General features: G+C 49.0%; 1 protein-coding gene across 2 annotated transcripts in view; it reads left to right on the top strand.

The window, feature by feature from the left end:
- The window catches only part of LOC139276378 (CMP-N-acetylneuraminate-beta-galactosamide-alpha-2,3-sialyltransferase 4-like), a 280344-nt gene that overhangs the window by 63656 nt on the left and 190243 nt on the right, over window positions 1-26445 (top strand). The window contains exons 1-2 of one of the 2 annotated variants that reach the window (XM_070894270.1): window positions 8317-8424; window positions 16930-17014. The gene's annotated coding sequence lies outside the window, so the exon portion shown is untranslated. Of the gene's footprint in view, window positions 1-8316; window positions 8425-15845; window positions 15930-16929; window positions 17015-26445 lie in introns of those variants that run through there. The other variant, XM_070894269.1, reaches the window with a different exon arrangement.

The following is a 26445-nucleotide window of genomic DNA, read 5'->3' as shown; positions in this document are numbered from 1 at the left end:
AACCAGGGGCAACCTCTCCACCCACCTCTGCGGGGAATCCCCAGTCTCCTTCCTGAGTTTTTCTTTCAAGGTCCTATTCATACGCTCCACTAGCCCCGAGGACTGGGGGTTGTAGGTGACATGCCACTTCCCCTCAATCCCCAGCACCTTAAGGGTTGCCTGCATGACCTGTCCCGTGAAGTGACTCCCCCGGTCGGACTCCATGTACTGTGGAAGTCCCCACCTGGAGAACACCTCCCTAACCAATATCCTGGCGGTCCCCGCTGCTGTGGCTGTTCGGCAAGCAAAGGCTTCAACCCACTTTGGGAAAGTGTCCACCAAAACCAGGCAGTACCGGTACCTTCCCTTAGCCACAGGTAGGGGCACTATGTAATCGATTTGTATCGATTGCCATTGTCCCTCTACCCTGCTTGTGTGTCCTAGAGACACCTTTCTTTTCTGGGGATCTGGATTATTGGTTGCACAGACAAGACAGTTCGCGCAAAATTCACGAGTGTCTTCCCAGAGCTGGGGCCACCACCCGACCTGTTCCACCCGTTGCCAGGTGACCTCCGGTCCGGGGTGTCCAGCTCCAGGGCCTGCGTGGACCAGCTGAAGGAACTCCCTCTGGTGCTGCTGGGGCACTATCCACTGCTCTCCTTTAAACAACATCTTCTCCCTAACATCAATGCCTGTGCCTCCGTACGGTCCTTCGACCTTTTCTCCCGCAGTCAGCTTGTCCATGACAGACTTGAGGACGGGATCTTGTGCCTGTACCTGCTGGAGGTCCGGGGCCAAAGCCACCCCTGCGCTCCCTTGTGTCCCCTGTCCGACCTAGATAGCTGCTATGGGGCCTGCCTCGAGCGGGTTCCACTTGGTTCCCGTTCGGGCTCCCTCTTTGGCCAGTTGATCTGCCTTTTAGTTCCCTGCAGCCCTGGGCTCATGTTTGTAATGGGCCTTTACTTTGTGAATGCAAATGTCTGCCCCGGTCCATACTGCCTGCATGATGTGCTGCAGTAGGGGTTTTATGGCCAGGGGCTTACCGTCTGCAGATGTATACCTGCGACGGGACCAGATGGCTAGGTACTCCGTGCAGGCATTGCAGGTGAACATACTATCTGAACAGATGGTATAGGGCCGTGGGAATTCGTCGGGGTGGGTGACTACATACATGACTGCCGACAGTTCAGCATGTTGGGCGCTCATGGTGGTTGGGAGCTTTATGGCCTGGCAATGCCTGCCTGGGGATCATAAATCCCGCACCCTGTGAGCCTTTCGCCTGCCACCACCGTGCTGGACCCGTCAACATAGATCTCCCGGCCGTGGGGATGGATCCCCGCCCGGAGCCCTATGTCCACGTTCCAGACCCCCTCAACGGAGCAACGGTGGGCTTTCCCGGGGTACAGCATGTTGGCTGCCAGTCGGGGCTCACACATCCCTTTTACTCTCAAATCCATCTGTAAGAGCAGGAGGGTCCAGCTAGCAATGCGTGCGCTGCTCACTGTCCCATCCTTAATTCTCCCATCCAGCAGCATCTGAGTGGGGGTGTGATGAGTGAGGAGGGTGATTGGGGACACTCCTGTAAACACCTGCGACCGCTTCACAGCCCAGTGGGTGGCCAGCAGATGCCTTTCACAGTTTGAGTAACCCCTTTCAACCTCAGTGAGGACCCTGGAGGAGTGGACCACCGGCCTCAGCTGGCCGTGCCGCTGTTGCATCAGCACTTAAGCTATCCCCGCTGGCTGCTACCTCCAGGAAAAATTCCTTGCCCTCATCTAGCGCTCCCAGGGCCGGAGCTTTCTGCAGGTCTCCCTTGAGGGGGGTAAACGCTGCATCACAGTCCTCATCCCATTCCCACTCCAAGCCTTTGCGCAGGAACCAGAGTAGTGGGACTGCAATGGCTGCGTAATCCTTCCTGCAGTAACCAGTCAGAACCAGGAACGACCTCACCCCTGTAACTGTAGTCGGAGCCAGTAACTCCTGAACTGCCCTCCTCTTAGCCTCATCAATGGCTCTCTACCCTACCCCACAGTCATCCCCAGGAATTTTACCTCTGTCTGATCGATCTGTGCTTTCTTAGGGTTTACTTTAAAACCCTCCTCGTGCAGCAGTCCCAACAGGTCTGCCAGCAGGGGACCGTGCTCTTCCTCTGAATCGGAGAATAGCAGCAGGTCGTCCACATACTGGACTAGCTGTCTGGGTCTGCTCAACTCTTTCAGGCAGTTGGACATACACTGATGAAAAATGCTCAGACTGTTGTGGAAGCCCTGGGGAAGACAGTTCCAGGTATACCGCTGTCCTTTGAATGTGAAGGCGAATTTGTACTGGTCCTCCCACCGTAAAGACAGCTGCGGACGCAGGGATGGCTGTGACTAGGTCGGCTACGGCTGCCACTGTGGGTGCACAGGCAGGGATATTTTTATTGAGGACTCGGTAGTCCACCGTGGCCTTCCAAGAATTGTCCGTTTTCCTAACCAGCCAAAGTGGAGAGTTCACATGTGTGGCTATTGGTCTCAACATTCCCTGTCTGACTAGAGATCCCAATGCGACCTCTAGGTCTGCCTCAGCCTCCCTGGGAAAATTATACTGCTTCTGGGGCTTAGACATGGGGGTCCCCATCTACTCTGACCTCGGCCCCATTTACCCGTCCACAGTCGTGCTTATGCCTGGCAAATGCCGCCAGGTTGGCCCGCACAACAGCCTGATAGATCATCGGGGTGCCGTCTACCAGAGCGCCGAGGTCATATCCCTCCTTCGGCTTTACAGTGCAGAGGGAACATTCCCCTGCTTCCCCTGGATGACTGCTGTACCTTCCCCCTCCCCGGTGTCAGCTGTGCCCCACAGACAGTGGTTCCTCAGGTCAACCAGAATTTTCTGGCCGTTGAGGAAATCTGCCCCTAGGATAACTTTACCCACTCCCTCCCACGGCAGAAGGACACACTTCCACATGGTGTGGCGGGTGCCTATGTGTATCTGCAGTGGTTTGGAGAAGAAGCCCTCGCGTTTTCCTCCAGTGAAGCTGATTAGGCAGTAGAGGATCCCACTGGATAGGGGTGAGGTGGTCGGGTCGTCTGCATGAACCAGGGTGCATGAGGCCCCTGTGTCCAGCAGATACTCCCCCCGGACCCCCTCAACCCCCATCATAATACGTGGTCTGTTCCACTCATCATAGGTGACCGGGCAGAGGTACACGGGTTCCTTGGGGTCTAGTCATTGGGGGGTGTTGGTCTGGTCCTGAGGGACTTCTCCCCCGGTCACGGCTGCGACCTTGCCTGTCTGGGTAAAGAGTGCCTGCAGAGCCGCGAGGAGACCCTCGAGTGGGGCCGCAGGGCTGGGCACAGCTGGTCTGGGAGGGCTTGCGGCCGCGGGGACTGGGGCTGAGGTTGGGGCCTGTGGACCTCTCTTTTCCTGCCTCGGAGCCCGGCATTCCCTTCTCATGTGCCCTGTCTTCCCGCACCCGTAGCAAGCCACCTCTCTGCCTGCCTGCCAATTCCCTTCTTGCCTCCACTTTCTCTTATCAGAGCTGGGGCAGATCTCACACACCTTCCCCTTGGTGGGTTTCTTCTCCCCGATTCAGCCATTGTGAAAAGAGAGGGTCAGCTGCCTCAGCACCGTCTCCTCTGTAGCTTGGGGGTCTCTGAAATCGAACCACAGGTTGGCCTGGGCGTGCAACTCCGGTAGGCTGTTTGCCACCAGTGCACGCAGCCAGCGACCACGTCGGTGTGCATCCAGCTGGGTTCGGTCCAAATTTCCCCCACTGGCTTCCTCATACACTGGCCACAGTCGATCAGCGAACGCCTGGGGGGTCTCTCCGGGTGTCTGGACAGTGGCCTGTACCCGGTCGAACGGACAGCTGTCATTCAACCCCATGGCCTCCAGGATAGCCTCCTGGAGAGCGGCCACTGTTCGCTGACCCCTCTTGCTCTCAGCAGAGAGAGCCTGACACAGGGCTGGGTCCAGTGAGAACAGGAGCAGTTTGCTTCATTCGGCCTCATCGCAGACATTTATGTCTCCTACCTGCTCTACTTCCATAAAGTGAACAGAGGGGTAAGTTTATTCACATAGGCCACCATCTGCCACAGCTGGGTCGCACTGTGGGGAAGCACGTATTGGTTCTGCAGGGGACCCTCAGCCTGACCCACTGTGGGTGGTCCGAATATACTCTGCCTGATGGGGCACATTGGGGCTGGTCCCGGAGGTTTAGATTCCAGCATTTCACCCTGCCTCTCCTCCGGGATCCCCAATGGGGCTGTGGGAGAGGGCATGTAGGATTCTTCCTCCCTATCCTCCTCCCCACAGCCTGTTTCACTATGCTCCCCCTTCCGGACCTCGGCTGGGCTGATAAGGCACACCACTCCTTTACTTGGTGCCTTACTTTCAGCCCAGCCAAGGGCTTTTGCCTCAGCTAGGGCTAGAGCTTTGGTGTCGGGCCGGGTGGGGATTCGAGTCTCGGGCACTTCCAGAGCTTTTGCTCCGGCTAGAACAAGGGCTGCTTTGGCTTCAGCCAGAGCCAGGGTGAGCCGATCAATTTGTTCCTGATAGGATGATGATCCGCCTCTGCCCTGCTGTGGCACGCCTGAAGCGCAGCCTGCAGCTGGAGACTCTTACCCTCTCCCAACCTTCGCTGGTTCTGAGCCTGGGCAAGTTCCTCCTGCAATCCCCTGACATAACCTTTTCCTTCAGTTACCTGGGACTGAAGGTTCTCCCTGTGGTTGCGATAGCTTTCTCCATCTCTCTCGTTCCTGCCTGTCCCACTTTAAACCCTGATCCAGCTTTTCCCTTTCTTTGCTGGTCTTTACTAGCTCCTCTCTCTGCTCAGACAGGTATCTCAATGTCATCAAGCGGAACTCACCATTCTAATGAGAATTCATTTTGTATTTGCCTAGTGTTTCTTATTACCATGATTTCCCTTGGCAGTGTGACTCTTAACCCTAATCTAGTACTTTTCTTAGGTTCCACCTAAGTGGGACGTGGTTGTTCGATGGTTGGCTTCTGTATTTTAATATGAGCCTCTTGAGGTGAACTCATCTCACAGCCGCCACACCTGGAGATGGACCTGGTGCAGGTGACACCTCTTGTGCTGTTGCATGAGAACCCAGACCCTGGTCCCGATCTGTCCCTGACCCTGGTCCCTATCTGTCCCTCACCCTGATCCCTATCTATCCCTGACCCTGGTTTCTATCTGTCCCTGACCCTGGTCCCTATCTGTCCTTGACCCTGGCCCCGATCTGCCCCAGACCCTGGTCCTTATCTGTCCCAGACCCTGGTCCCTATCTGTCCCGGACCCTGCTCCTTATCTGTCCCTCACCCTGGTCCTTATCTGTCCCTGACCCTGGTCACTATCTGTCCCTGACCCTGGTTCCTATCTGACCCTGACCCTGGTCACTATCTGTCCCCGACCCTGGTCCTTATCTGTTCCCGACCCTGGTTACTATCTGTCCCTGACCCTGGTCACTAGCTGTCCCCGACCCTGGTCCTTATCTGTCCCCGACCCTGGTCACTATCTGTCCCTGACCCTGGTCCTTATCTGTCCCCGACCCTGGTCACTATCTGTCCCTGACCCTGATCCCTATCTATCCCTGACCCTGGTTTCTATCTGTCCCAGACCCTGGTCCCTATCTGTCCCAAACCTGGTTCCTATCTGTCCCTCACCCTGATCCCTATCTATCCCTGACCCTAGTTTCTATCTGTCCCAGACCCTGGTCCCTATCTGTCCCAGACCCTGACCCCGATTTGTCCCTGGTCCCTATCTGTCCCTGACCCTGGTTCCTATCTGTCCCTGACCCTGGTCACTATCTGTCCCCGAACCTGGTCCCTATCTGTCCCCGACCCTGCTCACTATCTGTCCCCGACCCTGCTCACTATCTGTCCCTGACCCTGGTCCCTATCTGTCCCTCACCCTGATCCCTATCTATCCCTGACCCTGGTTTCTATCTGTCCCTGACCCTGGCCCCTATCTGACCCTGACCCTGGCCCTGATCTGTCCCAGACCCTGGTCCCTATCTGTCCCAGACCCTGGTCCCTATCTGTCCTTGACCCTGGTCACTATCTGTCCCTCACCCTGATCCCTATCTATCCCTGACCCTAGTTTCTATCTGTCCCAGACCCTGGTCCCTATCTGTCCCAGACCCTGGCCCCGATTTGTCCCTGGTCCCTATCTGTCCCTGACCCTGGTCACTATCTGTCCCCGACCCTGGCCACTATCTGTCCCTGACCATGGACCCTATCTGTCCCTCACCCTGGTCCTTATCTGTGCCTCACTGAGGTCCTTATCTGTCCCTCACCCTGGTCCTTATCTGTCCCTCACCCTGCTCCCTATCTGTCCCAGACCCTGGTCCCTATTTGTCCCAGACCCTGGTCCCTTTCTGCCCCTGACCCTGGTTCTTATCTGTCCCTGATCCTGGTCCCTATCTGTTCCTGACCCTGGTCACGATCTGTCCCTGACCCTGGTCACTATCTGTTCCTGACCCTGGTCACTATCTATTCCTGACCCTGGTCACTATCTGTCACGTGCAGGAGGCTGGCAGGAGGGCATACACGTGCTGACATTTTGAGAGATAGACCTGCCACGTGAGCAAATTCCTGCCATGGCACTAGTACTGGACACTGTACGGCCACTGTTGGGCAGCAAAGCAGATCTTTTGTACTTGACCCTTGTGAGTTACCTGTCTAAAAGAAAGACTTGCATTCATGTAGCACCTTTCATGACCACTGGATGTCCAAAAGCATATTGCAGCCAATGAGGTACATTTTAAATGTAGTCACTGTTGTAATGTGGGAAGCCCGGCAGCCAATTTGCACACATAATGAACAGATAATCTGTTTTTTTGTTTAGTTGATTGAGGGATAGATATTGGTCAAGGCACCAGGGATAACTCCCCTGATCTTCTTCAAATAGTGCCAAAGGATCTTTTACATCCACCTGAGAGGGAAGATGGGGCCTCGGTTTAACGTCTCATCTGAAAGACGGCACCTCCAACAGTGCAGCACTCCTTCAGCACTGCACTGGAGTGTCAGCCTAGATCTTTGTGCTCAAGTCCCTGGAGTGAGACACGAACCCTAAACTTTCTGACTCAGAGTCGAGAGTGCTGCCCACTGAGCCACGGCTGTATGTTCCAACAACTTGGAGGCCAATAGCTACAACCCCCTCAGCCACGTCAGCAGTGGTCAGTTGGTGGAATCCACAGTCATTTAGAAGCTTGCACCTTCTCAGAAAATCTTATTCCTCAAGTGTAGCCTTTCCCTGTGCATTCTTACCTGCTCTCAGGTGATTAGATTGCGTTTAGGAACACAGGAACAGGAGGAGGCCATTCAGCCCCTCGAGCCTATTCTGCCATTTAGTGAGACCATGGCTGATCTGTATCCTAACTCCATCTACCCACCTTGGCTCCATATCCCTTAATATCCCTTGGCTAGCAACAATCTATCAATCTCAGATCTAAAATGATTAATTGAGCTCACATACACTGCCTTTTGTGAGAGTTCCACACTTCTACCACCCTTTGTGCAATGAAATGTTTCTCTCCTGAATCGCCTGGCTCTGATTTTAAGTTTAAGTCCCCTTGCCCTAGATTCCCCCACCAGCGGAAAAAGTTTATCTCTATCTACCCTATCAGTTCCTTCCAAAGTCCTAAAAACCTCAATCAGGTCACCCCTTCATCCTGCTAAATTCCTGGGAATACAAGCCTAGTTTAGGTAATCTCTCCTCATAATTTAACTCTTGGAGCCCTGGTGACATTCTGGTGAATCTGAGCTACGCTCCTTCCAAGGCCTACATATCCTTTCTATGGTGCGGTGCCCAGAACTGTACACATTACTCCAGATGACGTCAAATCATGGCTTTGTATAGCTGGTCATCCAATCGTGGTCCTGGAATTGCTCAATTAGCAGTGTACCGTACTGTGACAATCCTTATTCTTCATGATCAATACAGAGAGCATTTATTCAAACTCCTACCTATGACTTGGGAAACGATCTGTTTCCTTTTGCAATCTATGATACAATAAATGACTTCTGACGAAGGGTAACCGACCTGAAACGCTAACTCTGTTTCTCTCTCCTCAGATGCTGCCTGACCCGCTGAGTATTTCCAGCATTTTCTGTTTTTATTTCAGATTTCCAGCAACCGCAGTATTTTGCTTTTGTACAGTAAAGGTGTTATATATGCAGACTATAGATATACTCTCTGTGTAGTCACTGTATAGTTGCATAAGATGGAGACTTATTTACCTGATGTACTATCAATAAAGTTTATACTGTGTATATATATATATGCTGGCACCACTAGATGGTGCAACTGGTGGAGACCGGGGTTTCCTGCTCTGGTGGCAGGGGCTGTATAAAAGGGGAGTCACCATGCGGCTGCCTCTGTCTGGAGTTTGGAATATAGGACCAAGGTCACTGCAGTTTGAGTACAACGCATTGACTCGTGGAGGTCATTCATAGGTACAGTACAAACATAAAATAATAAAAGGATTCTTTTTTTAATTAAATATTTGCGATTCTAAATGAGTGTTTACAATTCAGTGAGGGAGCCAATGATCACAAAAGCACTGCGGACAAATACAGATTGGTATGCTTGATAATTTTAATTATGAGGTAAATATTTAGGCAATAATTAAGGCGACAAAGTAACAAGTGTTGAATTTCAGAAATGAAACCTTCAAATGCTCGAAATGCACTGACTCCTGAAACCTCTCCGCCTCTCTACTTCTCTCTCCCTTCAAGGCGCTCCTTAAAACCTACCTCTTTGACCAAGCTTTTGGTCGTCCCACCTAATAACTCCTTATGTGGCTCTGTGTCTAATTCTGTTTGAAAATGTTCCTGTGAAGCACCTTGGGACGTTTTACTGTGTTAATAGGCGCTAGATAAATGCAAGTTGTTGTTGTTGAGTCGGTCAGTCTCTGAAAAAGAGAAAGATAGGGGGCTATTCTGAGCATGCTCTTTCATTAGAACCTAACAAATAAGAATATATGAGGGAATAGATTGATAGCGCTGCGCCCATTATTTTGGCATAAAGCGGGTGCAATGCCCACCAGTTTAGCAGTGGGACAGCCTGTGCCCAATCGATGCAGGTGTTGGCCCTACTGCTAAATTCATGGGGATCTATTTGGATGTCTCGGGCAGGCACCTAAGTCAGGCATTAGGCACTGAAAATATATAAATTAGGGGCCTAATGACAGTTAAAGTGCCCTTTTCCAAAATTGTTGCCGCTGAAGCAATGCCGGTGTTTAATGTCATGAACCAAGGTAAGAACATTCAGTTACATCGCTCAAAAATGCTCGTAACTAATCATGCCTGCCGCTTACAACCACTTTGCCGACTGTATTAAAATGCCAAATGATCTTACCGCCAATGAACATGAACACGCATTGCCCCTTCACTTACAAGTCTTTTTCATTTACATTCTGACATCCAATCACCTCACTAGAAATAACTGCATTAAGATAGCACCTTTTACGACCTCAGAATGTCCAAAAATGCTTTACAGCCAGTGAAGTACTTTTGCAGTGTAGTCACTGCAGTAATGTAGGAAACATGGCAGCCAATTTGCACACAGCAAGCTCCCACAAACACCAGTGACATAAATGACCAGCTGATCTGTTTTGGTGGTGTTGGTTGAAGGATAGATATTGTCCAAGACACCGGGGAGAACATCTTCGAATTGCGCCATGGGATCTTTTACGTCCACCTGTCTAATCCAAAACACAGCACCTCCGACAGTGCAGCACTCCCTCAGTAATGGACTGGAGAATCAGCCTGGATTCTGTGCTCAAATCGCTAAAGTGAGTCTTGAACCTACAACCTTCTGACTCAGGGGAGTGAGCGCTACCTACTTAGCCACAGCTGACACCTTAATGAGAGGGAGGCCCAATGCATGTGATTTGCCCACACAATACCAATTAAACAGAGATTTCTAAAACATGGGGCCATCAGCACTAGTCCAGTCGATCACCATGTTTCTGGAGTCAGTTTACACCTCCACCATTTCGCCATCCTCCCCTAATCTCTATATCTCGAGTTGTCTGCTGCTTGGCCAAAGTGTCTGAAGTCTGCTGTCATTGTGCTGGGATCCTTTGCCTCTCCCTCCATCGTGCAATGGCTTGTTGCAGTGAGCACAATAATCAAACATTTTTATTACTTGTGCCAGCCTTGCTTAAAGAGAATAATGAATTTGGTTATCTTAAAACTTCAATATTGACAACTTCTGGAAGTCAAATATTTCCATTGAAGGGTTGCCCTCTAAAGACAGAAATACTTTTGTCTCTTCTCTCCTGGAGTGAAGCCCCTCATGTACAGAAGTGTAGCAAGGGCTCAATTGCTTTAATATATTTTGAGTTGTGCAAACATTGTTAACCAGAGTACACAATAATTATTCAAACTAAACCGATATAATGAGCTTATAATTCAAAACTGAGAAAGGGTGGATCCACTAAGCGAACCTTGGAGAAAAGATGATTGATGATGAGCAACTGTTTTGTTGTTGTTGGAATTTACAGTTCAGCCTGAACTCTATAAATGAAGCTGGGTAGAGTTCCGGAGATCTACATCCCATCAGTCTGGGCTGGATTTAAAACCAGGAATAAATGAGCAGGTTCATCAAGAACAAGGTTTCTTCAGAACATAATATTTTATGAGACAGTATATGAGTATTTTGAGACATGATGGATGGCCTAGAAATTGGCCTCCTTTGTGCCTCCCATTATTGCCTCCGGTGGGGCGATAGCGAGGCGCTAACGACTGACCGACCGGGCGCGGCGAGATGAACGACTCCCGCGAACTTGGCCAGGAAGTTTGTGGTGGCGGTAAAACATTGCGCCACGATGTCCTGCACCCGGAGGTCGTGAACTCATTGGCGTGCGCATAGCCTCGATAACGCATCAGACCCGAACTTCGGTTCCGCTCCCTGTAGCTTTGCCGGGCGACAACACCGACAGCTGCAGGAGGTGCTGCGTGGGATGCCAGGTGCATGATAAAGAGGAGGTGGCTGCGGTAAGGGCAAAAATTGTTGCAATGATTATTTTCGCTTCGTCTTCGGGCGTGATCGATCAGACGAGGCTGATCTGGCCGGATCGCGGCTACTGTCGGTGCAGACCCTGCAGCGGTGACCCTTCCCTTTAAGGGAGGGAAGGACCCTTGGATTTTAGCAGCACTACACCACTGCGAGTGCCAGGATGGTAAAAGGCGAATCAGGTGGACCTTGGTCTTTTATCATCTGGCGATTCCTAAGTTCCCATGAAAAGGTCACTAATCTGGGTCGTCACAGCATGGTGTGCTGGGCCAGACATAAAGCATGCCTTTTCCATGACCTTTTCTCTTCTGTCAGTTTGAAGTGCTGTCTGACAGATGTACGGAGCCAATTACAGCGGGCAGGTTAATGTTGGAGTGTTGCTCAAGGGTTAACTGAGCAATGCTCAAGCATTTCATGCGGGACACATCAAACAATGCTTTCTCTGTTTTCTGGAGCGGGTATAAATTGTGTGCATAACACCTGCACAGACCACAGTCCAATGGAGCAGGACGATCAGTAATTAGGACTTAATGCGAACCAAACATTTAAACCTTGCAGTAATGCAGTGGTGAGCAGGTCACTTCTGATCTGTGGAATGTTCCTGTTCTATCGGGACTGCTGGAGGAAGAAAAACAGCTTTGGTTATTAATTGCTTGAGCTACACCTGTAAGGACGGAAGTTTATGACACACATAATAATTGGCAGATTGTCTGTCTGGCTTGAGCATTGAGAGATTCTAACTAAGTGATAGTTGGTACTGGTCTTGTAATCTCCCACCATGGCTCATTGTGGAATTGAATTAATTAAATCCGTTAATTTAATAAATGACGATGTGAAAGTTTCTAGAGTGTTATCAAAACCCAACTGGTTCACTAATCCCCTTCATGGAAAATCTGCCACTCCTACCTCATTTGGCCTACATTATTAAGGATGCAAGGTGGGTTCCTGTGGGTTCCCCCAGCTGCCATGGTGGGATTTGAACTCACGTCTCATAGATCAATAGTCCAGGCCTCTGGTTTACTAGTCCAGTAACATAACCCACTCACTCACTCACCCACCCACTTAAACTCACTCACTCTCTCACTCACCCACCTACCCACCCACTCACTCACTCACCCACCCACCCCTTCACTCCCACCCACTCACTCACTCACTCTCCCACTCACTCACACTCACTCACTCACTCCGATGTGGGGGAAGTCCAGAACCAGGGGACACAGTCTAAGGATAAGGAGTAAGCCATTTAGGACCAAGATGAGGAGAAACGTCTTCACTCAGAGAGTTGTTAACCTGTGGAATTCCCTACCGCAGAGAGTTGTTGATGCCAGTTAATTGGATATATTCAAGAGGGAGTTAGATATGGCCCTTACGGCTAAAGGGATCAAGGGGTATGGAGAGAAAGCAGGAAAGGGGTACTGAGGTGAATTATCAGCCATGATCTTATTGAATGGTGGTGCAGGCTCGAAGGGCTGAATGGCCTACTCCTGCACCTATTTTCTATGTTTCTATAACCACTATGCCACTGTACCCAGTGAGCTGCAGACAGAAGGGTCTTCTCCCTCCACTAACAGCAATTGGGACCTTCCCACCCATTATATCATAGGCGGTCCCTCGAATGAGGATGACTTGCTTCCACAAGAGTTCACAGATGTTTCAATGAAGGACCCGATGTTCCAGTCCTGAACTCCAGTTGAGGGAGTGGAAGATGTCTGTGCGTGGATTTTTTTAATGTGTGGTGACCGTTGCACATCACCACCACACGGGTTTGACAGAGCTAGGCCTTTATCCAGTGGCAAGGGTTGAACCAGGATGATTGGTGACCTGCTCTGCTGCACGGACACACATCGCAATGTGGGCTGGCCTGTGCTGCCTCTGGGCCCTTGGCTCTTCTGGGCCCCGTACCCTCATTCACCGCACCTTTGCCCACGATGTTTCAGGGCCCGGTGTTCCAGCTCTATTTATAGCCCCGACCTGCGGTGGTGTTCTCATACACCCACCACTACTCCAGGCCCATCATCAGCCTTCTCCTGAGGAAAGCCCTGAACACCACCCCCACCCCCAACTAAGCTGGCGATTGCACGTGGCAGGTGGGGAAGGGGTGGACAATGGCAGCCACAATGTGGGTGGGTTAGGAGGCTAACGCTACCTCTCACTGTGCTATTTTTCTGCCATTGCTGCTGCTATCTTGGGAGGGACAGCGGAGGAAACTACGATAAAAAAACTTCTGATCACGCTACGTAAGTAGGTCATGAGTAAAACGGTGACAGATTCCTTGTTGGTGATCTTATTTTCAATATGCCTGGAGAAACTTCCCTGACACCTTGTGGGAAATATGGGTCTCGATACCAGCAGCATATGAGGCTGTTATTATCCACAAAATATTAGGGCCCTGAAAATGCATCAGAGCCAGCAATGCACTCCTGGTGTACGTTTGCTGGGAGCACAGCGGAGAGGTGGAAATTCCCTCGGATCCAGATGTGTCAGATCTCAGCTTTCGTAACTGGATTCCAATTGGGCATGTTTGGGGCAGAGTCACCATCCAACCAATCATGGTCCCTGACATCTGATGGGCGTGAATTTCTTCATCCCCACGCATCTTGTCATCAAGCCCCCCTTACGCTGCCATGAAGCCGGCTTACTGTCGGACGTGGGGCCCCAACTGTGATATGTTATGGTACAGCAGTACAACATATGTTGTTAGATTGGAATAGGAAGAAATGTCTTCACCTTGGATATGCCATGCTGACCCTATTCCTTTTGGCCTTTCTTAAGAATATGTTGGTTGGATAAGAACTTTTGAACGTGCCTTCATCCACGAGCATTTCTCTGGACTGGTCCTGAGTGGAATTAGCGATGGCAATGGTTGAATGTTAGTTGGTTTAAGCAGCATTTACTTTCTAAAATGTTTTTGAGAATTGCAAATTGGATGTGAAGTTTTTCTTTCAGGCAGCAGGTCTGGGAGCTATGTAATTCTGTGTGTAATATTGAGCGATGGATCATTTCCATAGTGATTCCAGATAGACTCAGGTATCACTTCCAGGTTTTAGTATTTACCCTCTCAATCAATATAACAAAAAAAAGGGTTATCTGATCATTATCACTTTGCTGTTTGTGGGAGCATGCTGTGCGCAAATTGGCTGCCGCATTTCGTACATTACAACAGTGACGACACTTCAAAAGTACTTCATTTGCTAAAATACATTTGAGACGTTCGGTGGTCGTGAAAGGCGCTATATAAATCCAAGTTGTTCTTTCTTTCAAGTGAAAGCGGTGAGAACTATAGTCACACTGTAGCATCAGGAGCAGAGGCAAACCATAGAATCATGAAATGGTTACAGCACAGAAAGAGGCCATTCGGCCCATGGAGCCCATGTTGGCTCTCTGCAGGAGCAATTCAGCTAGTCCCACTACCCCGCCCTTTCCCCATAGCCCTACAAATGTGTTACCTTCAGACACTTACCCAATTTTCTATTGAACCCACGATTGAGTCTGGCTCCACCATCTTTCAGGCAGTGTAGGGTGTCGGGACACCCAGTCAGTGTATGGTTGTGTTTGATATTAAAAGCAAATCTAAATATAAATCCAGTAGGGAAATAGGGAGTCATTTCTTCACTCAAAGAATGATTAGAATCTGGAACTTAACCACAGGAAATGGTTGAGGCATATATATCGGATGCTTTCGAAAGGAAATGATACGAATACATGGGAGATACGGGAATAAAAGTTATGGTGAAAGGCTGAGATGAGGTACATCGAATGGGAGGAAACGTGTGCGGCGTATAAACACCAGCACAGACTGCTTGGGCGGAATGGCGTGCTGTACATTCTGTGTAAAGACACTGAGGCTGGGTGTTGGGAGACTGAGGAAATGATGTTAATTGATTCTGGGGCAGGGTTTTGTGACACAGCACTGTCGTAGTCCCATCAATTGTCCAACTTTCATATATTTTGCTGCGTAATAGCAATTCTCGGATTCGAGTTTCATTAATATGTTTAACCGTTGAAGTTTAAAGGTTCGCAAGGGATTCATTGTGTATTGCCTCGTTTGGGGCATCAACATTTTGGTGAAAAAATTAGCAGCAGACGCTAATCATTCAACTCTTTAAAAAATGTCGCTGTTTTCGCTCCAGGATTGCTAAATCAGGCACGCCGGGTCCTTCCTGGAGCTCGATGGGCAGCGGGTGGGGCGGTGAGTGGGCGGTGTTGCTCACTGAGCCGTGCAGCGCTGCCGCGTTGAAAAGCTCCTTCCCTCCCTTAAAGGGACAGGCCATCGCTGCAGGCTCTGTACAGGAAAGCAACTTACCTGGACCGTGACGGCAGCCGCGATCCCATGCGATCAGCCCGGCACTCAAGCAGCGCGGGCTGATCGATCGCGCACAGGGACCTGCGAAAAAAGCTGCGAGGGAGAAGGTCAGTTTGTTTTTACTCACCTCGGACACCTCGCCTTCGAGCATCACCCCCGAAGCGGCCGGCCACCCGATGGACGCCTCCTGCAGCTCTCGCTGTTTTCGCCCAGCGATGGTGCAGGAGGCGGAATGTAATTTGGGGTCCGGGGCAATGTGCACGCCGATGCCCGATCTCCGGTCGAAGGAGATGGGACTCAATGCCGTACCGCCGCCGCAAAACTCTCGCCGAATATGGCGGGAGTCGCTAATCTCGCCTTGCCCGGTCCCAAACCCATTTGTGCCCATTATCGCCCCCCCCCCCGGAGGCGCCACCGGGAGGCGCAAAGGAACCCAATTTTGCCCCCTAGAACCCTACATGTACACAGTGCTAATTAATCATTTTTAATTTATAAAGGTGAATTGCTTTGGTAAGGAACAGTTTTGACAGATGATATAACCTTCTGTTACAGGATAATCTACCGTTTAGCACTAATTCCAAGGAGTGAGGATTCTGTCCACGTTTGGCTGACTAACGAGAATGAAGTGCAGAGCAGGTAGGAGGGTTTCCTTGTGCACTGCAGCCTCTGATTGCTGTCCTCCTTGTGGATGTAACTCTGGGCAGTCATTCCTGGCTAATCAACAATGTGGAAGTTGCGGAGCCCATTGTCATTTTGCAGCTATGCGACAGGGTGGGGCGACCAATGGGGCAGCTCCATGGGGGAACTAAAAAGAGGAATTTGCATTTATATAGCGCCTTTCAAACCTCATAAAATCTGAAAGCACTTTACAGCCAATGAAATACTTTGTGAAGTGAAGTCACTGTTGTAATGTGGAAAATGTGGCAGCCAATTTGCGCACAGCAAGGTCCCACAAACAGCAATGTAATAATGACCAGATAATCTGTTTTAGTGATGTTGGTTGAGGGATAAATATTGGCTAGGACACTAGGGAGAACTCCACTGCTCTTCGAAATAATGTCATGGAATCCTTTATATCCAGCTGGGAGGGCAGTCAAGGTCTTGGTTTAACGTCTCATCCGAAAGACGGCTCCTCCGACAGTGCGGCACTCCTTCAGTATTGGACTGTTAGCCTGGATTTTGTGCTCAGATCCCTTCTAACTCCGAGGGTAGTCCACAACCCAGTGTACCAATTGGAGGGAGCTTCACTGAACAGATGCTATTGGCTGCTTCAGAAGCTGCGTAGCTTGATGGGGATGAGCTCACCATCGTCTCTCTTTAGTGACAATTGATTTGTGGTCAGAGGAGATGAGGAAATGGAGACAATAACTTGTGGAGATGAATTTCTGAGTATGAAATCTGATATGTTCAGTTCATGAGCCACTCCCTATCTATAACTCAAGTATACACAAAACAAAAGTGTTGCTAAATAGCTTAAGAAATCAATCAGATAAAGTAGATAAGAAACACTCCATTGGTGGGGCAGGCAGAAAAATTGATGGACAGGTTTTATTGCTACTTGTCTCCCACTATAAGTCATGTGATATGTTATAGTGCAACAGTATAATATGTGTTTTTTTTCCACTGCTGTTTTTAGATTGGATTAGGAAGAAATGTCTTCAACTTGGATATGCCATGCTGACCTTATTCCTTTTGTTTTTTCTTAAGAATATGTTGGTTGGGTAAGTCCTTTTGAATGTGCCTTCATCCACGAGCATTTCTCTGGACTGGTCCTGAGTGGAATTAGCGATGGCAATGGTTGTATTAGTCGGCTTAAGCAGCAATTATTTTCTGTAATGATTTTTAGAATTGCAACTTGAATGGGAAGTTTTCCTTGTAGGCAGCTGGTGTGGGAGCTATGTAATTCTGTGTGTAATATTGAGCATTTGCTCATTTCCATAGTGATTCCAGATAGACCCAGGTTTTAGTATTTACCCTCTTAAGTCAAAGTGGTGAGAACTATAGTCACACTGTAGCATCAGGAGCAGAGGCAAATCATAGAATCACAGAATCATAGAATGGTTACAGCACAGAAGGAGGCCATTCGGCCCGTCGAGCCCATGCCGGCTCTCTGCAAGAGCACCTCAGCTGGTCCCACTCCCCCGTCCTTTTTCCGTAGCCCTGCAAATTTTTTCCTTCAGGTACTTATCCAATTCCCTTTTGAAGCCACGATTAAGTCTGCCTCCACCACCCTTTCAGGCAGTGCATTCCCGATCCTAACTATTCACTGCGTAAAAAAGATTTTCCTCATGTTGCCTTTGGTTCTTTTGCTATTCACCTTAAATCTGTGTCCTCTGGTTCTCAATCTCTCTACCAATGGGAACAGTTTCACTCGCTCTACTCTGACTAGACCCCTCATGATTTTGAACACCTCTATCAAATCTTCTCTCAACCTTCTCTGCTCCAAGGAGAACAACCCCGGCATCTCCAGTCTATCCACGTAACTGAAGTTCTTCATCCCTGGAACCATTCTCGTAAATCTTTTCTGCACCTTCTCTAAGGCCTTCACATCCTTCCTAAAGGAAAGACTTGGATGTGCTCATGCAAGGAACACAGAAAGCTAGCATACAGGTGCAGCAAGCAATAAGGAAGGCAAATGGCACGTTGGCCTTTATTGCAAGGGGGTTGAAGTATAAGAGTAAAGATGTCTTGCTACAATTATACAGGGCCTTGGTGAGACCACACCGGGAGTACTGTGCACAGTTTTGGTCTCCTTATCTAAGGAAGGATACACTTGCCTTGGAGGCAGTGCAACAAAGGTTCACTAGATTGAGTCCTGGGATGAGAGGGTTGTCTTATGATCAAAGATTGTGTAGGTGGGCCTTTCTGGAGTTTAGAAGAATGAGATGTGATCTCATTGAAACATACAAGACTCTGAAGGGGATTGACAGGGTAGATGCTGAGAGATTGTTTCCCCTGGCTGGAGTGTCTAGAACCAGGGGGCCACTATCTCAGGATAAAGGGGTGTTGATACTGGATTCTTTTCCCTTCAATCTGTTTCAGCAAATTCACTGACACACGAACACTTTTAGTCTTAGCAACATAAGACCTTTATTAGAGAATTAGAGAATCTCCCGGCCGAGACCTGTTAAGATAAAGGGGAACCCACTCGAGTCGAGTTTGTCCACCTCTGTCCTGACAAGCTACGTAACAATACAAAAGCTCAACACTTATACATTGTTACAGCAGAACACATTTGAGTGACACTTAGTTTATACAATCATTGGTCGATTTCCCCCATAGCATACCCAATTGCAGGCTAACAACTCTCCAAATAGGGCGGGCTCCAGGGATGTGTTTATTGTTTCGAATCTCATCACACTTCCCTATTTTACTGCTGTTTATAGCAGCCCCTCGTCTGAATCATGTCTGACTTTTGCTTTTTCACGTAACTCGTGTTTGACCACAACTCTGAGTAATCCTTAGTTTGTGTCGACAGGGCAAATATCGCAGCTGGACAATTTCTCTTGGCCATTTTCCCATGATCCCTTACTAACACATTCGTAAACCTTCTATCTACATTCTCATTCCCCCCTTTTATCATTCCATGATAAACCTGGTGATTATTCCAGGAGTATCGCATTCAGCCGTTCGCATTCTTGTTTCTCATACTCTTCTTGATTCTCGAGTAAACCTTTAGTTTGTTCAACCAAATTCCGGGAGCTCGTGACTGTAGGAGTTTGCATCAATTTCGCCATCATCACCTTACAACAGACATTAAAGCAGCCAATAAGCAGACAACAGGTAACTATTATCACAACGAGAATGACTGCTCCATGCATTAAATAGGATCCCCATGATCCTCCGAGTAACCAATCTAACCAACCATCTCCTTTCTTTGGGACCTGCCTAAACTCATCCAGCTACATTTTTATGGCATCAATGGCCTGGGTGATATTGTACGATTCGTCCGTGACATGTGTTATACATCAAACGGGTATGCCCATGTTTCTGAGCTGACATGAGTTCCGTTACACTGACCGCAGATAACTTGCCTTCCTGCGGTCACATTCAGGCACCTTTGCTCGTTACAGGTACAGGTAAACTGGCCCTTACGCACTTGCCGTGCTGACGGGCACACTGCGTCTGCACACAGGTGGCGTTCCTGGGGACCAGGGCATATACACAACCCCACCCTTGTCCTGAGAAGCAAAGTGGGTAGCTTGCAATGTCTGAGCATACCGCTCCGTTCTTTCCCTGGGACCCTCTGCACTCAGGATTCATGGAGTCTATTAATTCCACACATCTTCCCGGTATACCCTTTCTATATTCGCCCGTTTGTCCCTCACAGGGTGCGTCCGAGGTATCCGCCGTATATAAGTCGCGGGGAGTCCACCCAGGGGTGGCCACGAACAGGGCCTCTACTGATTGGGCTAGTGGGTAACACACAGTTCGATTACCATGCAATCGGGTATGGGTCTGATAAAATAAGTTATCCTGTAGCCCTTCTAGTTCTGCTAGGATAGCACAATTATACCTGCTAGCTTACACATGTTTAAATAATTTTAGACGATACTACACATTAGTTAACAATAAGATAAGGATAGCTCAGAAAACAGCTAAGTCTGCTTGTTCCTTTCTCCTGCCGTGTTCTTGGTGTTTTTCTTCCTGCCCCAAGGATGTGGTTTATTCAGCTATGGAGGAGAGGAAGTCTGGAACAGAAACAAGGGTTAGGACGACCAGTTAGAGGCTCATTATGAAGTAATAAGTTTAGAGTGGTGCAGGTGAACCCAAGCACTTCTCCCTTCAACCTTAGCTGCGGTGGGGGTAGTGAGTAACACCTGAAAGGGCCCCTCCCATCGTGGCTCTAGTCCCTTCCGAATCCATTTCTTAATCAGGACATACTTCCCTGATGCCACGAGGGACGATTCGGGTAAAACTGGAAGGTCAAGGTGAGCCTCTCGAGCCTGGTTGTGAGCTAGTCGCAGAGCCTGAGTCAGAGAAAGAACATAGGTGGTCATCAGTCGAGCTGGGATACCATATCGAGGAACAATTTCCCTCATTAACACCTTAACAACAGTTTGAGCCTTATTGTCCAGGGTAGGGTAGGCTTCAATCCATCTGCTAAACACATCTACTATTACTAACACATATTTGTAACACTGAACTTTTTGCAACTCAATGTAGTCCAACTGCAAGGTCTCAAAGGGACCTTCTAGTAGGGGCGTCTTACCCCAATCACAGGGGACTCCCTTCCCTGGATTATGCTGTTGGCAAACAAGGCAGCGACTACTGATGTTCTGGGCCAGCGCCTGGAGTCTAGGGTGCCACCAAGTGGCCAAAAGCGTGTCACTTGTTGTCCTTGCTCCACAATGAGTAGCAAAATGCATACATTCAATAACCCATAGAGCCAACTCTTCAGACATGCAAGTCTGTTCCGCGGGAGTGGTCCAGAGTTTAGAAACATTGTCATAAGTACATCCATAATCTTTCCACAACAGTTTATCTTTTTCAGAAGCATCCTCCTGTGCTTTAATGACATCTTGGATGGTTGGCATTGGTTTTTCCGAGGCTAACTTATCCTTGGCAGGATTTTTAGTTTGACTCATCATTCTAGGCACCACCATTTGTTGTCCACAAGAGGCCTGTTTAGCCTCTTTGTCAGCACAGCGGTTTCCTATATCAACCGGAGAGTTTCCGGTAGTGTGGGCAGTGCACTTGACAATAGCAATACGTTTAGGGAGCATGAGGGCTTGCAACAAATCTGATACTAATTGCCTATTGAATATCTCATTCCCCTGTGAGGTTAGGAATCCCCTGTTTTTCCATAACTGTCCGAAATCATGGGCTACTCCAAAGGCATACCTAGAGTCGGTATAGATATTGACTTTGAGGTCTTTGGCTAAGATACAGGCTCGGTTGAAGGCGAATAGTTCAGCTTGTTGGGCAGAATAGGCAGTTTCAAAGGCGGCAGATTCCAAGCCCTGATTCTCCTGGTTTACTATGGCGTATCCTGAGATTCGTGTACCTTCTGGATTAATAGAAGAACTTCCGTCAACATACATAATACAGTCTGGGTCTTCCATTGGTACATCAACTAAATCTTCCCTGACCGACGGGGCCTCCTGAATTAAAGATAAACAATCATGACTGGGTTCTTCCTCATCTTGGGGTGACTCAGTAAGAAAACAGGCCGGATTAATGGTAGTACGGTGCCGAAAGGTCAGCTTAGGATTATTCAGTAGGTAGATCTCATATCTGCTTTGCCTGGCCATTGTAAGGTGTTGAGTCTGCAGTTGGCCCAGGAGGGCAGCTACGGAGTGAGAGGTGTACACAACAATATCCTGCTGGAGGGTAATGTTGGCAGCGGATTGAAGGCTATTGTAGATGGTGGTTAATATTTGCATACATACAGGGTGCCCCAAGGCAACGGGGTCTATTTTGGAAGAGTAGTAGGCAACAGGCCTATGCTTATCCCCGTGTTTCTGAGTTAACACAACAGTGGCACAGTCTTTCAAGATTGTGCAGTGCAGTTGAAAGGGCCGGTCATAAAGGGGCCGGCCCAAAGCCAGAGCTTGCAGCAGGGCTGTCTTTAGTTCCTTAAAGGCTTGAACGTCTGCAGTTTTTATTTCAAAGCTGCCTTCCTTATTTGTATACAGGGTGAGGTGCTTAGTCATCAGGGCAACGTTAGGGATCCAGGATCTACAGTAATTGATCATCCCCCACTACTGTCGCATTTGTTTAGCCGTGCTAGGGACTGGAAACTGGCAAATTGGTTCGTCATCCGGGGAGGTTCTCTGTACAATCAAGTTACGTAATCGGGGGACGGTTGGCCAAAGGGGTTGTTCTGGGAGAAGTTAGTGTAAGATCCCCGTCCTCTCCCCCCTTGCCCCCCTCCTCTTCCTCCTCTTCCTCTTTCGTGCCGACGGGAGGGACACTCTCTACTCCAATGTCCTTCTTGCCCACAATTAAAGCATCCATCTCGTCTTTCCCAGCCCCGACCTCTTCCCATACCGAGCCGGGGACAATAGGGCGGTCCGTAATTAGCAGGGTGTTGGGTATATCCGTATCCTTGGTTATCCACCCATCCCTTTACACAGTACTGGGGTTCCATCTGATATCCCCTCGGGTCGGACCAGGGTCCTCTCCGTGGGGGTTCTTCCTTTCTAGTCACATATTCGGTTTTGACCCGGGTCAGGGGTGCACCTCCTCCTTCCCCTCCTTTCTTCTCCTGCCAATAATATTTTACCGCTCTTTCCATTTGGGCTCTACTGTTATCTGCCCAATTCATATTATTTGTCCGGATAGCGTGAGCAATCGAATAGGGCAGGCACTGAAGTAGAATAGCGCAGAATTGAGGTGAATTGTCCCCTGCCCTGAAGGCATTATCTCCTGATTGACCTCCGTATATTTCAATAAATCTTTCCATGAATTCGTCGGCAGTTTCTTCTCATTTGGGTTCAGTTTCTAATACTGCTGCCATACTGATGGGCTTCTGAAGGGTCTTGCTGAGAGCATTAAAGATAGCGTCGAGGCGATCCTGGACATTATTAGGGTGAGCAGTCACTAATGCATCATGGGTGGCTCGCCTCAAATTTTCTAAGAACCGGACGTGTTCAGTCGGGCTCAGGGTCTGCTGCACTAAGGACCACAAGTCTCTTGATTCCGCATTATAAACTCCAATGGTGAGTCGGAGGCGATCTATAAATTTGACCGGTTCTATCTTTCGATCTGGTATGGTAGCCAGGATGGTCATAATCTCATTTGGTTTCCATGGTACATATACATCTATAGTGGGGTGGTTTGCAGCTTGTTGTGCATCAAGGTTTGACATTGGTCGGATTGGGAATTTCTAGGTCGGAGGATGGTTCGGAGCTGTCTGACTGCTCGGCACCTCCGCGTCTTGATCGGTGGGAGTGTTTGCTATGCCTTTCACAACTGGGACTGGTAGTTTGACTAGAGGATTTACGGGACTGTCTGTGATGTCGAGATATAGTTCTGCCCTTCCGAGTGTGAGATGTGGTCCTCTCAGCTATATTGCCTGTGAACTGGGGATCTGAATCGCTATCAGAGGATGAGGAGTCCGTTTGGGCTTGTCGCTTCGTTGGTGTGGGGTTACGGTTATCTTTAACTCCTCTCGCCGGAGTGTAAGGTGGAGGTTGGCGGGAAGGGGACTGTGGTGAGGGGCCCGGGGCTGCAGGAGGCGCCGTTGGGCGCGGCTGTGTCCATTCATCAATTTCATCATCAGCCTCGGTCAACGCAAAACCAACCATTCGACTACGTAGTCTATCTGTACCCTTCTCAGAGGTCCCAAGGGAACTCTTAGTACGTTTCTCGTGCGCGCACTCTTTCTTTAGGACGTCTACAGTTTTAACATGTCCTCCTTCTGTCAAGGACAGCCCTAGTTTAGTGGCGTTCTCCTGCCAGCTTGACAGAAGGGACTCATCTTTCAGCTTTTGACAGTACTGTCTCCATTTGGCTATTAAATCCTTTTTTTTTTAACCACCGGGACCATATATATATTTTTTTTCACCAAACCTATCCTTTGTGCATTTCCTGGCTCCGTAACTTATCATCCGAATATACGTAATTCAATAAGGTTCACACTCTTAAACTTCCCACATACAGGACAACACTACGAAGGGTTAAAAAAACTTTCACTGTTTGAAAAAGTGGGTGGAGCTAAAGCAAACCACAACTCCCCGGTCTCCCCACACAGTAAAAATCATACAAGCATTTCTCATTTAAAACAGACGTTCACAAGAGTCTCTTTTTTTTGGATCCATGACCTTTCAGGGAATTCGTAGTTTTATCTAAATTACCCATCCTTGTGTCGCCGCACGTTGGATCAGGGTCCTAATTAATCCGTATCGTCCCCCACGCCGCCTCGTGGTGATCTCAGTTTAGCTTACCCAGAGCCTAGGTGGACCAAGTGATATACAAGATCGACACCGCACCTGGCGTAAGTACAGTTTAAAATTTACACAGTCCCGCGTAGTCCCGCAGCTTAATTTTACGTAATTCCCTAACCTCCGCGTTTCCCTACGCGGTTTGCGCGATTCTCTATTTACTTGGGTCTCGAACCCACACAGCCTGTTCATGACGCTGCACGACAATCCTTACTTAATTTTTTCTAGGTTCCAGATTTAAATCCAATCCGTGCCTAGACGGGCCAAGGGATATACAAGGTCGACGTCACACCTGACTTGGACACTTATTTTCTAAGTTTAAAACGTGTTCGCCAGATTGACTTGGATCTCGCGAGTGGCTAAACTTTCCTCAGACTTTTGAAACCGGAGGAAACTGGAGCAGTATTGAAATTATACTTACTCCAGTGGCCATTTTCCTCTCGTCTCGTCCAAGGCTAGTCTAGCTCTTAATTCGCAAGTTTTCGGCAGTCGTCTGTTGAGATCCCACTTCTGACACCAAATGTTGATACTGGATTCTTTTCCCTTCAATCTGTTTCAGTGAATTCACTGACACACGAACACTTTTAGTCTTAGCAACATAAGACCTTTATTAGAGAATTAGAGAATCTCCCGGCCGGGACCTGTTAAGATAAAGGGGAACCCATTCGAGTCGAGTTTGTCCACCTCTCACCTGACAAGTTACGTAACAGTACAAAAGCTCAACACTTATACATTGTTACAGCAGAACACATTTGAGTGACACTTAGTTTATACAATCATTGGTCAATTTCCCCCATAGCATACCCAATTGCAGGCTAACAACTCTCCAAATAGGGCGGGCTCCAGGGATGTGTTTATTGTTTCGAATCTCATCACACTTCCCTATTTTACTGCTGTTTATAGCAGCCCCTCGTCTGAATCATGTCTGACTTTTGCTTTTTCACGTAACTCGTGTTTGACCACAACTCTGAGTAATCCTTAGTTTGTGTCGACAGGGCAAATATCGCAGCTGGACAATTTCTCTTGGCCATTTTCCCATGATCCCTTACTAACACATTCGCAAACCTTCTATCTACATTCTCGGGGGTAGACCATTTAAGACAGAGATGAGGAGGAATTTCTTCACTCAGAGGGTTGTGAATTTTTGGAATTCTCTGCCCCAGAGGGCTGTGGATGCTGAGTCTCTGAGTATATTTAAGGCTGAGATCGATAGATTTTTGGAATCTAGGGTAATCATGGGATATGGAGATCGGACAAGAAAGTAGAGTTGAGGTCGATGATCAGCCATGATATTATTGAATGGCGGAGCAGGCTCGTGGGGTCGTATAACCTTCTCCTGCTCCTATTTCTTATGTTCTTGTATTCTAAAGTGCGGTGCCCAGAATTGGACACAATACTCCAGTTGAGGCTGAACCAGTGTTTTATAAAGGTCCATGCTTTTGTACTCTGTGCCTCTATTTATAAAGCCCAGAATCCCGTCAGCTTTTTAACTGCTTTCTCGACCTGCCCTGCCACCTTCAATAATTCCTGCACATATACCCCAGGTCTTTCTGTTCATGAACCCCCTTTAGAATTGTATTATTTAGTTTATATTTTGCCTCTCCTCGTTCTTCCTATCAAAATGTATCACTTATCACTTTTCCGTGTTAAATTTCATCTGCCACGTGTCCACTCATTCCACCAGCCTGTCTATGTCCTCTTGAAGTCTATCCCGATCCGCCTCACTGTTCACTATACTTCCAAGTTTTATTTCACCTGCAAATTTTGAAATGGTGTCCTGCACACCCAAGTCAAAGGGGCCGATTTTCAGCAAGGCCCCCGCCCGCCCAAGTGCCGCCCAAAGTGCCGCTGATGGCTGCCGAGGTACCGGATGGTACTTTGGGCGGGATATTCATGGCAGAATTCCCTCGAAGATCGGTGGGCGGCAAATGGAAGACATACGCCACCAATCTGCCATGTTCACCGTCGGGGACAGAGCAGCCTCCAGCCAGCGGTCCACCCCCGTTCTCCCGCCAACTCCCGCCCGCAGGAATCTGGGAGCTTGGCGGGCGGGAGCTCAGTTGCGCCATTCGGTCATCCGCTGACGTCAGCGGGCGATTCCTGGCGGCTCTCCCCTCCCGCCCGCTCCAGGCCACCCCGAAAGTGGCTCTGAGCGGAGGAATGTCGGCGGCAGTGGGCGGCAGTCAGCGGCAATGGGCGGTGAGGTGGCAGCGGGCGGCAGTCGGTGGTGGGCTGCTGAAAATCGGCCCCCAAGTCATTAATAA

The sequence above is a fragment of the Pristiophorus japonicus genome, chromosome 11 (assembly GCF_044704955.1).
Source record: "Pristiophorus japonicus isolate sPriJap1 chromosome 11, sPriJap1.hap1, whole genome shotgun sequence".
Taxonomy (NCBI): Eukaryota; Metazoa; Chordata; class Chondrichthyes; family Pristiophoridae; genus Pristiophorus; species Pristiophorus japonicus.
This window is presented reverse-complemented; position numbering and strand designations above follow the sequence as displayed.